Source organism: Symphalangus syndactylus, chromosome 3 (genome assembly GCF_028878055.3).
Source record: "Symphalangus syndactylus isolate Jambi chromosome 3, NHGRI_mSymSyn1-v2.1_pri, whole genome shotgun sequence".
NCBI lineage: Eukaryota > Metazoa > Chordata > Mammalia > Primates > Hylobatidae > Symphalangus > Symphalangus syndactylus.
This window is the reverse complement of record NC_072425.2, coordinates 116,020,884-116,034,215: the sequence shown is the minus strand read 5'-3', so window position 1 is coordinate 116,034,215 and position 13,332 is coordinate 116,020,884. Positions and strand designations below refer to the sequence as shown.

General features: G+C 34.2%; 1 protein-coding gene across 1 annotated transcript in view; it reads right to left on the bottom strand.

The window, feature by feature from the left end:
- CNTN5 (contactin 5) overlaps positions 1 to 10,302 on the bottom strand; it is a 1,372,716-nt gene extending 1,362,414 nt beyond the window's left edge. The window contains exon 1 of the mRNA XM_055272872.2: positions 9,893 to 10,302. The gene's annotated coding sequence lies outside the window, so the exon portion shown is untranslated. The remainder of the gene's footprint in view (positions 1 to 9,892) is intronic.
- Between the last annotated feature and the right edge of the window lie 3,030 nt (positions 10,303 to 13,332).

The following is a 13,332-nucleotide window of genomic DNA, read 5'->3' as shown; positions in this document are numbered from 1 at the left end:
ACTGCACTCCAGCCTGGGTGACAGAGCGAGATTCCGTCTCAAAAAAAAAAAAAAAAAAAAAAAAAGAGTTAGCATTAGACACCACATTTGTAGCACAAGTCTGTTTCATAAGATTACTTTTTTGAAGTAGCAAAACAGACAATAAAAGTGAAAAAATAATATAATTGGGGAACATTATTAATTTCAAATGAATGTATTCTGTCCTATTTTGTTATCACACAGGATTCAAAAGACATTATATGAAATATTTTCCTCTACTTACAAAATAGAATCTATGGCCTAAATAATTTCGTAAAGGGAAATGAAGGACATCCCATCTCCAGCCCAACAAAACAAAATTAAGGTAAAATATCCAGAAGAGGTACTCACTGTCAAAACGAGCAAGTAAACTAAGGTCATTAAAATAAAACATGTCACCATCAGCAAATATACATGAATACACAGCATGCAGCCAAGAAAATAGTGATTTTCTTCATATTTAGAATACTAGAGTCATTGTATCCACATATATTTATACAAAATTTAAATAATTTTATGCCTTAAAAGTCTAAGGATAAAAAGAAATTTTGTAAGCATCTATAGCTAAAGATATGAAGGAAGTAATTTTGATTCCTAAATCTACAGTCTCATTTCCTTCTTGCAAAAAAAACTATGAGTTAGTAGTCAATATCATCTTTTACAGGGAAAGAAATGAAAACGTAGAAAGGTTATGGTGTTGCTCAGGGAAACACCTGGGTTAAACCTGAGTCTAAGAAGCGCATGCTCTCTTTGTGACCTCACCATATGCCATGAATGTGGTTTCTTCTCCCTTGTCTCTCTCCTGTGGAGTTCATTCTAGATGCAGTTGTCAATCCCTAGATTTTCATTTCTCTTTGTCAAAACCTCCTAACTCACACGGTCATAGAGTAACAGTGGATCAAAACCTGAAGAATATGCTTTAAATTCATTGATTTTAATTCTTTTGATTGAGAAATGAATAAACTAGGGAGAGAAGCAAGGTGACCTGTACAAGTCACAGTAAAGGGAAAAACTCAGAAGAAACTTCAATATCATCTAATCTTGAGATAAATATTATTCTCTTGCTTTGGAACAAAATCCCAATTTTTTCAGTTTATCTTAGAATCCTCCAAACTTCCTCATTTGATCTATTTTTAACTTCTCTCTTTGCATTAAAAGCATTCTTTCTGTACGTTAATTAGCTTTCCTACTGTTTTCCTACACATTTGTTTTGTTTCTGCCTCTCTTCCCACCAACTGAAAAGAGTTTGTCTAGGAAGTCAGTTTAATCCATCACCACAACGACCATTTCTGTTCCTCCAATGTTTCTACAGTCTTTTACAGGTATTTTTTCCCTAAGTTTCTTATTAAGCTGTGTCCTGACTGAACGATTTTCCATCTTTTCATTGTCAGTGGTCAGACTTCTCACTTCCTTTGAATCCCCAAAAGCATATGGTATCAAACATACTAGATTTATTAGAAGTATATATTCAAGAAAATTATTTGAATAAAAGATGAGATACACAAAATAATCTTTAAATGCTGATGTTCTAAAGATCTCAATATCCCCTGCCACAATTAGAACAGGATTGTGTCTCATTAAAAAAGATAGAATATTTGGGTAGACAGATAAGCTTAGAATGAAAATTGAAGTAAAATAAACATTTCTTCCTATACTTAAACCTTTAATGATTTTAACACTATCATTTTTTACCATTGAAAAGTAGATATTTTTTCTTGTATATTATATTATGACAGGTATTTTGTACGTAAAGAAAGACTGTTACTTGTCCAAAATTATGCAGCTAATAAGTTTTTAAAGTCAAAACTGAACCTAAAATTCAAACACCACATCCTTTAATCCATATGGCTCCCTATGTTAGATATATTATTATAATTATTAAAATAATGTTTACTATGACTTCTGCCACTATTACTACTATTACTATTTGGAAACGGCCATATAAGCAAAGCTTCATTGGCTTCATAGTTAATCCACTCCTGCAAAATAAGTTTTATCAGCAGCATTAATATGTCATAGTAAATAAATGAAAGAAATCAGTCTTATTTATAACATATAGAAATGGCATTTTTTTCCCACAGCATCTCAGCCACATTAATTTTTACCTTGAATTTGGCTATGTCACGAGAGATTAGGTGGCTCTGAGATATTAAAGTTAGCAACATAATGAGATGTCAAAAAACACAACATTCATTTAAAGTGGTTAGGTGAATCTTGGAACCAAAGTCACTTTAAAATAACTTAGGCACTGGAAAGTAAATGCAGCAATTAGAGAACTAATGTTAGCATGAAATTGTCCAAGCTGGAAAGACTCATTAGGAGAAAAGTAACAGAAGTCTCCAGAAGGAGAAATATTGAAAATCTGTATCTTAGTCACATATACCTCTATGACTGCACATTTCACATTGAATTATATTCACCCTATGGGTGTATTTCCTCCACCAGGTTGTGAACTATTTATTCTCTTTTATATTCTTACTTTGTACTGCCACTGTCCACAGTAGACCACTTACGTGAGTAAATTAATGTTGAAATTGCTTTAAGCGTGAAAGAAATTACTTTTCATTAATTTTACTCACTGTGGCACTTACTAACAAGACCACATTAAAGAATGATAAACAAACAAACACAGTCACACATTTTTAAAACAGTTAATATGTATAATTTTCATAAAATCAATTCTGGATCATTTAACTTCAATCTCAGGTAACTACTCCTTCTTACTAAGATTACTGTTATTTGAAAATGTTAAAGATTTGAATGTAAGTTTTAGGAAAATAAATACCTAAGGAAAGTAAAAATTCAAAGAACTAAAATGACTATTCATTGGGCTTCAAGGATATGTTTTATATTTTATTTGCAAATTGGGGTTATATATTTAGGATATAAAAGACTTCAGATAAAATATTAACCTTTTTAGTCACAGTCTTTTAGCTCATCCCTACTACACTTATTGCGCCATCTTTAAATATTCAGTGTTTAAAGAAAAACAGTCTTAAAACTTGAATTCATTCCCCCAAACACATAAATTGCTTGTCATAATTTGACAATTAAAGCATCAGGAGAAGGCATCTGTAAAAGCTATGTAATACCAGAAATTCAGCAATATTTGAACTACCTTCCATTCAATTGCGCTATGGTAATTTTATGTTTTATCATACTCAGTTCTACTAAGGAATTTTTAGTGTATATATTCATTCTAAAATAATTTATATGACATTATTAAAATTAAGCATAGGTAAACTTTGGTTCAGATACAATGACGATTAAATACTATTGTAGTTTCAAATTTGTTCTCTGTTAACCTCCTTTAATATTGTAACAGAAAAACTAGAATTTATATACAAGTTGAGATTTGAATTTTAAAACACAGAAGAGTAGTGCATATTTCAAGACACGTATTCTCTGCTTTATTATCAAATGCTCTAAAATCGCTACTACCTTTAAAAAGCCCATGAATTAAATTTTACCCAAAATTTGTCAAACACAGAAATATACTCTCATCTGCATTTCTTGTTGAGTTTCTATTTGATTTAGGGCTTCCATTAAACATGTATTACTAGGAAAAAAAGAAAACCTGCCAGTCTGGGAAAAATCAAAAGGTATTATAGGGCAAATGGATGTTCCCTTATATATATGCCATGGAATAAAATCACTTAAATCCTTTTTTCTACTGAATTATAATACTCTAAAAGGTTCCCAGGTTTCCTAATTAAAACTGTCAAAAAAAAAACCCTTCTGTCATTTGATGTAGCTGTTGAGTGCATACCAAGTTCATTGTGAAAAAGTTCACGTCTAGCAGTTTAGCTCTATAGTTGTTGGTTAAGAGAATGTGGGTATAGCAGTTTCCACTGAGTTAATACAGTTGGATCTTAAATTTCTAATGTTAAAAGACAATGTTTTACAGATAATCAGGGGCAACAAGGAAATTACATATACTTATATTCTAATATAAGGATTTGATTTGAATAGATACAAAAATAATCAAGATGTCCACAGTATAAAATGAAGTATAAGCTATAAAAAGCTCTGTTGAAATTTAAGAGATATGGGTTCTAATTCCATCTTTTGCATTACTTGCAATGTCGAACACATCACTTCACCTTTTTATATCCTTGTTTATTAGTGAAGAAACTTTGTTTATTATGAATAGGTAAAAATATGAGCTCTCATGGCCCCTTCCAATATTAAATGGTATTTATTCTGTCACTTTTTCCTAAGGGTCCCGCAATTAATCATCAATATATCATGAGATTTGTGCTGAATTTGAATGATATGGTTATTTTAGCATGAACTCTCATTCACCAGCTCACACATTAGAATAACAGCATCACAAAAGGAAGAAGAGAGTATTAAGTAGAATTATGAAGCTTAGAATTTCAATTCTGTTATCAATGCCGTAACTTTTGAAATTCTTATCATTGAAAATACAAAATTAGAAAAGAAATAGTGGTCACTAACAAGTTGTCTTAATAATTTTTGCTATATTGGAGATAATATTAAGCCAGTCTATATCTTTTAGAAAAGAATATGAAGAAGATGATTTTAAAATAACAAAATAAGGCAAAATACAATACCTAACAGATTAAACATGAGACTTTTCACAATGTTTTCAGATATATCTGGGGTCACTCAATCTGTCCCAGTGCCCAGGAATTCCTGTCATATTTAATGATCATGAAACTGCCAATTAAATAAAAATGTATTTTTAGAAAACAACAATTCTTTTAAAAAGTCCTGTTGTCACTCACCTGTAACTTCCAATAATATTACTTTTAATCATCAGGGATTTTGTCTAGTTTAGTACATTTAAAGGCTGAAGAACAATAGTATTTCAACAAATTTTGCATAATTGAAAGTAAGTTCTTGCATGTAACTGAAATGGGAGAACTTAGGTGAATTAAAATAGTTGTTCTAAATTCTTGAGTATTGCCTTTATATTTCATTTAATTTCAAAAAAATCCTTAATACTTCTAAATATAAAGTTAATTATTTAAGAAAATAAAGATAAAACTTTATATACTTAAAAGTAAATTTCTCACAAAATCAACATCCCATTTCTCTACTATTTATATGATAAATACAAACTCCTGCAACTAATGAAATATTTGTAAAAATACATTAATAGACCTGGTTGCAGCTCCAGATACTTTATTACTATCATTATAGTATCTCTCGATGAGAACATCTCAGTATTTTTAGCCTCATGATGAATGCTTCTGCCAATATTATAACTTACAAAAGGAAGAGAATTTCAATCAATTTTTTATCACCTATATAATCAGCAACATTTCTCTTCCTAAACATATGCTACATTTACTACTGGATAGTAATGGAAGATGAGATGTTCTCCTTTCTGCGTTGTTAGCAGCTATAAGAATGATATGAAGAACATCCCTACTCCCTTCATAAAATGTTTAAATATATAATTATACTTTTCCAGTCAATGGTTATGAAAGATAATTTTTTTTTTTTTTTTTTGAGATGGAGTCTCGCTCTGTCACCCAGGCTGGAGTGCAGTGGAGCAATCTCGGCTCACTGCAAGCTCCGCCTCCCGGGTTCACGCCATTCTCCTGCCTCAGCTTCTCCGAGTAGCTGGGACTACAGGCGTCTGCCACCAGGCCCGGCTAATTTTTTGTATTTTTAGTAGAGACGGGGTTTCACCGTGGTCTCGATCTCCTGACCTCGTGATCCGCCCGCCTCGGCCTCCCAAAGTGCTGGGATTACAAGCGTGAGCCACCGCGCCCGGCCGAAAGAGAATTTTTGATAGTTCAGATAAATGAAATATTCCTTGCCTAAAATGCAATTGCATATGTGGATACTGTTCAGTTTAGTCACTTTACCTTTAATTGGCTCCATATTTTCTAGTAAAGATACTAACTATAACAATATTTTTCATAGAAAACTCATAAAATGTATTGGCTTCTTGCTTTTTATCTAGATCTCCACTCTATGCAAATTGAGTGTGAGAAATATTTGGAAACATGACTGGCATAAGAGGAAATAGGTGAGTCCTGTTGGATCTGTTATGAGAAGGTCATTTGTGAAAATAAATAAATAAATAAAAAGTGGTAGCCACTGGGCAACAAGTTATTTAGATCATTATGAGCTTTAAAGAACCACTTGGAAAAAAAGAAACAACAATCAACTTTACACCTGTGTTTCAAAATGTATCTAATGAAACATTTTTTGAAACGTTTAAAAATGGCAGTGATCACAAGAAATTCTAGCTTAAGAAATACATGGGAAATGAATATGACTGTAATTTCTTAAGATTCTCATGAATGATAGATCTCACACTATTTTATATTAGATTAAAAATGACAGATTCTTTTTTTATTTCCACAAAACAGACAATCTTGATTTATTTTTCAGAATTACTTTGTGGCCTCTCTGGAAAGTTCCCAGCTCCCTGCACTGGAGAAAAGAGAAGCTACCATACTTTGAATAGCTTTGTAACACTTATGAGCTTATGTTTGAGGAGGGTATAATGTCAAAAATAAAATATGCGGTATTCTGGGATATAAAACTAAAGACCTGTGTTTTAATGTATGGGGATTAATAAACAAAAAATTATCTACAATTAGCTGATGCAAATATTTATATTAGGTAAAACATAACTGAAGTTATACAGTGTTGTGTCAAGTTCTTGGGATTCAATTCAATACTTCAAAATAATTTTGATGAAAGAAATCCATTGTAAAACCAGTTTTCTAAAAAAGCAAATATATGTTTCTCTTTAAAAATTGCTTTTATAGCAACTGTATTAAAACACTATATTTTGTGCCATTCAATTTAAATAAAATAATTAACCAAAAAACTGTTTAAGTGTCTGGAAAAAATATACACTAATAATATTCAGTTTATTAGAACCCTTCTAACAATACACATTTGAATCTCCAAAAATCATAAAACAGGATTTCTTACTTGAGTGGGTAGGGAGATGGAACATAGTTCATAATATTTTTTAATCTTAAATCTTAAGCATTAGGAGTTTTACATACTTCATTACTTTTTAAAACGTACCAGCCTCTAACGTGGAGTTATTGATCACAAATGCTCAGAAAATAGACCTCTGCAGTGATTCTACTGCTTTGAACTTCCGACCAGTCTCTTTCCTGCCATAAAGTGTTAAGTTCATGTAACATGTTAGCACAGCTTTACAACACTGTTCTTAATATCTTGTGAGAAACCCATTACTCTCTTACTTTATGCTTGGATTGTCAGAAAGAATAAAGAGAGAATAAAATCAACTCCTGGAGTCAGAATTTCAAGAAAACAAACTACATGAATGTATGAGTTTATTATTTAAAGTAAGAGAAATAAATTTCCAACAACTTAGTAAAAATTTAACAACCCATATTTAAAAAGCAAGTTCAAAGACAATAGGTAATCAAGATACATGAGAAAGAATGGATTCAGCAAATTACAATATTGTAAATATCTGAGCCTCATAAAATTCTGGATTAGTTTTTGACTGATGAAGGAGACACTGAACTCTGCTATAACTTTGTTTTAGCCAATCATACTCTCTACGGTCAAATCATCTTCACAGTATTACAGCCATCTAGAGAAGTTTTCATCATTTTTATTTTAATCTTCACAAATTATGCCTTCATTTTGTCTAGAAGTAAGACAAACTCCAAAATGCTTTGGCCAGCCTATGTGGGACCTTTGCCCTTTACTGACACCCTCTGGTCCATATTGCTAAGTCAGCTGTAACAGACAATCACACTCGTACCTCTACCCTGAAAGTGGTCAAGATTTTCTAAACTGTGAAGTAAAAGAGACATTTAAAGAAATACATATTAGCCAAACCTGGTACATTTCTAACAGATAGTGCTACTTAATTGGACACATAAGATTGAAGTAAATTTTCACAAGCTACTAATTTTAATGATTCATCTTACATAAACATATTCTATGTATAGATTCATGATCTGATTTCAGTTTGGCTCCCTGACTAAGAATTGTTTCAGACCACCTAATACTTGAAGTACTAACTGCTCACCTTGAGAAACATTCAGGTATTTCAGCTATTCATTTAAAAATTCCACAACTGTAGCTTTTTTGATGTATTTCCAAAAGCACCTTGGTGTACATGTGCCTCACAACTTATAGACAAAGTCTGGCATTTAGTTAATGTATAGGATTATATTTTTAACTAACTTTTAAGAATCTAACTTTCTGTTTTGTTGTCTATGGAATCAGAAAGAAATTAAAATTAGCAGTTTTTCTCTTCCTTTCTCAGTTTTCAGAAGTTTTAAATAATTTAAAGGATACACCAATTCCTAGGCAAAAACACTGGCACTTGTAATAATCATTTCACTGACTTTCTATTTTCAGATAGGCTTTAATATTATTCCCTCACACTCCAGCTATTTTTCAAATTCTATTCTTTATATTGCATTTCCCTTTTTGTAACTTTAACTCTGATTTTTTTTTTTGCTTTTTCTCCCTTCAATAGACTTAGATGATCTTTGTATGTAATATCTTTAATTTGTTATCATTAGTTTTATATGACATATTCTTAGTCATAACTCTTTTCGATTAGAGTCAGAGTAAACTTATGCCTGTTAAGTTTAAGACTCAGTATACCAGTCCCCACATAACTTAGAATAATTTGAGCATGAATAGGAGAATATGCAAGCAACCATGAGAATTGCCCAAAATGGACTACAGGCATTTTCGAAAACAGTTAATGACCTAATCATTATTTTTTAAAATACTGGGAGTCAAAATATTAATCATAATGAACTCCTTTAAGCTCCCTGTAATGGTCACAAGTACTTCTGTAGTTCTGTTGCAATTCAACAGTAATCGATGATACCTGCATTAATTTTTAAATTTGACTATTTGTCTATATTTTTAAATGCTAGTATTCCAATGAACATCTACTTCTTTCGTCCTTATTTCCACAGTCGAAATTGAGAATCAAAGTAGAAATATTGACCCTCTAAATGATTTTCTCTTTTAAATTAAGAAACAAATGAATTAAATGTAGGTAAGGCATTGAACATACAACAGTTTTAAAGTTTTTGCTTCTCACCTGCATTTAAATTACCACATGAAATTGTATTTTTCTTGGGAGAACGGTTCTAAGATTTAAAAGTAAAATAATTCTAAAATATTTAGTGGATTCTGGTTCTTTCGCAAATGTAGTTGAAACAACTTACTGTTCAGGTCATCAGAGTAATTCTCAGCTTATAGTACATCAGGTTTATGTATGTGCAAATTGATATTCTCTTCCGTATATCTCCATACAAAACATGGTAAGGATGTCTGAACATAATTTTTTAATCTATCACAATCCTATACAACCTTTAGAAAAAAGCTCAGCATAATCCAAGATACAGTTTTTCTCAGTCTCACGAACTTTGTAGAACTCCACTTATAGAGCATCCCTACTGAATTTTAACAAGTTATTGCAATGCCAGATGCCCAATTATTTAGTCTCAGAAACTCATTGCTCAAACATAAGGCATACGTTCAGTACCTGAGAAGAGCATCCTATTTTCTGAACACTTAGTTTCTTTTGTAGAAACACCCTCACTTTATCCTGGCATTTATTGCCTTACAATTTGCGTGTAGGAATTGTTTACTCTTATTTTGGGTGGCATTAGGAGATATACAAATAGGTTATATTTACTCTTGTTTCAACTTTTTGCCATAAAATCCCAGCAGGAAATAAAATCGTGTTTTCTTTCTTTTATTTAAAAAAGCTTCATCTTACAGTTTTTACATTCTGGCAACATGGCAAGAATGTAAAAGGATGGCTTTGCAGAAGCGAGTGTGTCAAAAATCCTAAGTGGCTGGGAGATGAAGTGCACAATCACAGAACGCAGTCACTGGCAAAGGAATGTCAGCCACTTACCAATAAGATGCCAGACTCCACTGTCCTTCCTCTGTGACTCTCAATTCCTGTCTCCCATCCTCCTGCCCATCAGCACAGTTCAGAGAGAGAGGTTCCTCGGGTCCTTTGCAGCCTGTGGCAGAGGCGAATTGCAGAGTTCTTAATCATTCAGAGGGAATGCTCCAGCTTGCCCTGCCTCTCGCAGCAGAGGGGACCCAGGTAACGCATCCTCTCCGCCCCGAGCTTTAATGGCACTTTGGCTGCCGCCTTCTCGCAGTTCCGCTCCCTCACGCCGTAGTTGGTTATATTGGGAAGTAGGTGCGGCGCCTCCTCCAGCTGGTGTGTTTGGGGCTCGCGTGTTTTCCTCCAATGCGTCCGCGCGCCCCGCGCCCCGCGCCTCTGACTGGCTGTGTCCTCCCGGGGCGGCCCCTCGCCCCTCCCCGCCCGCCCGCGCTGTCACCGGCGCCCGCGTCCAGCGCCTCACTGCCTCTTGCTGCAAAGGTTCATTGAGCATGTCCCCGGGCTTAACGAACTGTGTGCCTCCAGGAGGGTTCTCTGTGTTTCTCCACTCGTCTCACTAGCCAACCGGCATTTTCCTTCCCTGCTAAGTACAGAGGACGTGCCCCCCTTCCCCCAGCGTTTCTGCTCTGCAACCCCTCCGTATTTAACATTTATAGATTACAAAGCAAACGTGCTGGCTGGAGACGGCACGGGAGATCCAGGCGAGAGTCCCTTCCTCCGCTCCTGTCTTCTCTCTGATTCCTGGAGTCCCCAGCTCACACCTCTGACAGCAGCAGCACAGACTGACGCGTTCACTTAGGTCGGTTTGAGAGTGGACTTTTTCATTTTGCAGAATTTTCTGAAGTCCTGAATAGGAAGCACTTCTCTTTTGTTTCTGCACTTACGAGTTTCATCTAAGGACTATCAGGCTCTGCCTGTTTATATTTCTCTTTGATTGGGGGGTGTTGAGTCAGTTCTGAAAAAAAAAAGCGAAGGAATGGTCTTAGACAGCAACCTTTTTTTCTGAATTTTTATATTACAATGGCTGTAATTGGAAAAATAACACAGGTAGTAAATCCACAGTGTGGCAGCTTTAGTGCCATTGTTCTGCAGTCCTCCTCTCTACTTTCTTTTTTTTTTTTTTCCTCTCAGTCTTTGAGTCGTTTTCCAATTCCCACGACTGGGCTGATGGTAATTGGGTATTTGTTAAATAAATTATATAACATTTCCTTTGCAATGTATTTCCATAGAGAATGTGGTTTGCACCTGTATTTAATGGAAAGGAAATTCCACGTACTGCTTTCTATTTCTGTGTCTGTATAAGAAACTGCATCGCAGTCTAGGGTCGCACCCCGTGTCTGCTGGTGTCCGTTTTTCATGTGTATTTGAGAGCAGCCTGACCCTGGACTGACGCTGATTCCTCTGCTCACTGAATCCCCCGATGGGGTCTGACTGGCTCTAATTGGCAAGGAGAGTACAGTGCCATGCAGCCTGTAGCTGGAAGCTGTCTACCACTAGCTCTGTGTTCTTTCTCTTGCAGTTTTTCTGGTAATTAAAATTAGTCTTTTCCTGTTTCTTGGCTGCTTCTCATTCATCCAATGATGTACAAACACCCAGTCTCTGCTTTTAATCGCTACCCTCAGGATCTAGGCTGATTGCTTGTTCTGTAGCAAAGACAAATTTGTGTGCATTTAATGCTTCTCCACTCTTCCATACTTTTTATTTTCGTGTTCCTGCTTTCCAGTAATTAGGTTATCTTCTTTATGTGTTAACTGAGAGATCGTTGTGGAGATTCCCCTTCTGTGGCTTTTTCTCTGGCCCACTGGCTCTTCTCTGTCAGGCTGTCGGTTCACAGAGAGAACTACCAGGACTTTTATAACCACATTAAATACATCACAAAATAAATTCAAAGTGTAGGAGCTCTAACGCATTCTTTTTATTGTGCGATGAGGTTTTTGCCTTTAAAAGTGTATAATTGAGCACATGCAGCCTGAAAGAGGGGTCGGGAGTGCAGAAAGCTTTCTGAAAGTTCTCTTTCCTTCTTAGAACACCATTCTATATTACCCACGATCCGATAATTTGGGCATTTTGAGTCATTATATCACAGGATTTCTTTCAGCTAGCTTTGCTCTAGAAAGGATGTAAGTTGGCTTATAAAAATCTATTCGGTTTAAAAAAATGAATAAAAAATGTAGGTCAGTGAGATCAAGACAAACGGTAAAGTGATAGGAGGAGAGGTAAGATGAAGCCAGAAATGAGGTTTATAGAGAAAACTGCATTGATGTTTTTGTTACAAATGGTGCTAGGTCTGCCATTAAGGTGGTTAGCAGCCAACGTAAAGAAGGAAATGCTATCGGTCACATGATTCATGGTGCCCTCCTACCATTAACATGAACAAGAAAATTTACCTTTTACACGATGTAAATGGACTAAATATTTCTCCTTTCTTAGGCAAGAACTAAATAAAAGCTTTTAATGTTTTTGCTTTTTATAAAGACAGCAATATTATCACAAGAATATGGTGTGAGTATATTTTTGAAACAAGTAGATAATGTAATAGCACTTTTCCTTGCAAAGTTATCTGATAATTTAGAGGGAGCGAAAGGAAATGTTGAATCTGTTTAATTAAAAAGAGTAAGGTCTATTTCTGTCAGTTCAAATTTAAAATGTTGACTTCAGTCATTATTTGGGGGTGACTAGGTTACCTGGCTACACTTCGTTCAGGACCCAGGAAGAGTGACTATATTTATTCTCATGTCTTTTATGACTTTTAATGTTCTAATTTGTAATAATATACAATTATATATTCCCTATTAATATCTATATATGTAATAGACAAACTGTTAGTCTATCTGACTCATCTTTCTCTAGAATTTTGCTGTTATGGAGTTAACTTATGTGCTGTATATTTTTACAATTTTGTGCTTGGAGAGTAAGGGCTCTATAGATAAGGTACCCTTCTGTATCCTTTTATATCCACAGTGTTCAGGTTTAAGCAGGTCAATGTCTGGAATTAGAGAAACAACAGTGCTTAAAATAAGAAACAAACAAACAAAACTCCTTGTTAGAGTTCCACTAAAAAGAAACAAACTACCTTGTGTTTTCCAAGTAAACATCAAATCTTTTCACATATCATGACCAAGATTTTCTACTATTGACATGTGAAAATGGGATTTTAAGTTATAGTTGTTTTGATGTAAGATTTGTCTTTAAAAGGTACAAAAGTATGTATGCCCCGTTATTAAAATCCAGTGCTGTTTACTTAATAAAATGGTATTATTAAAAGATCACTGGTTTTCTCTACTTGATGTTAATGACATTTTTGAATTAACCAGCTCATCCTGTACCCTGATAAAATATCATTTGTACATTAAGTTAATTAAAGCATTGTTTGTAAGTGGGTTAAGTGGTTCAGTAGGTCACTTTCTCTATGCTATGGTTATGACACCTCAACCTAGCTG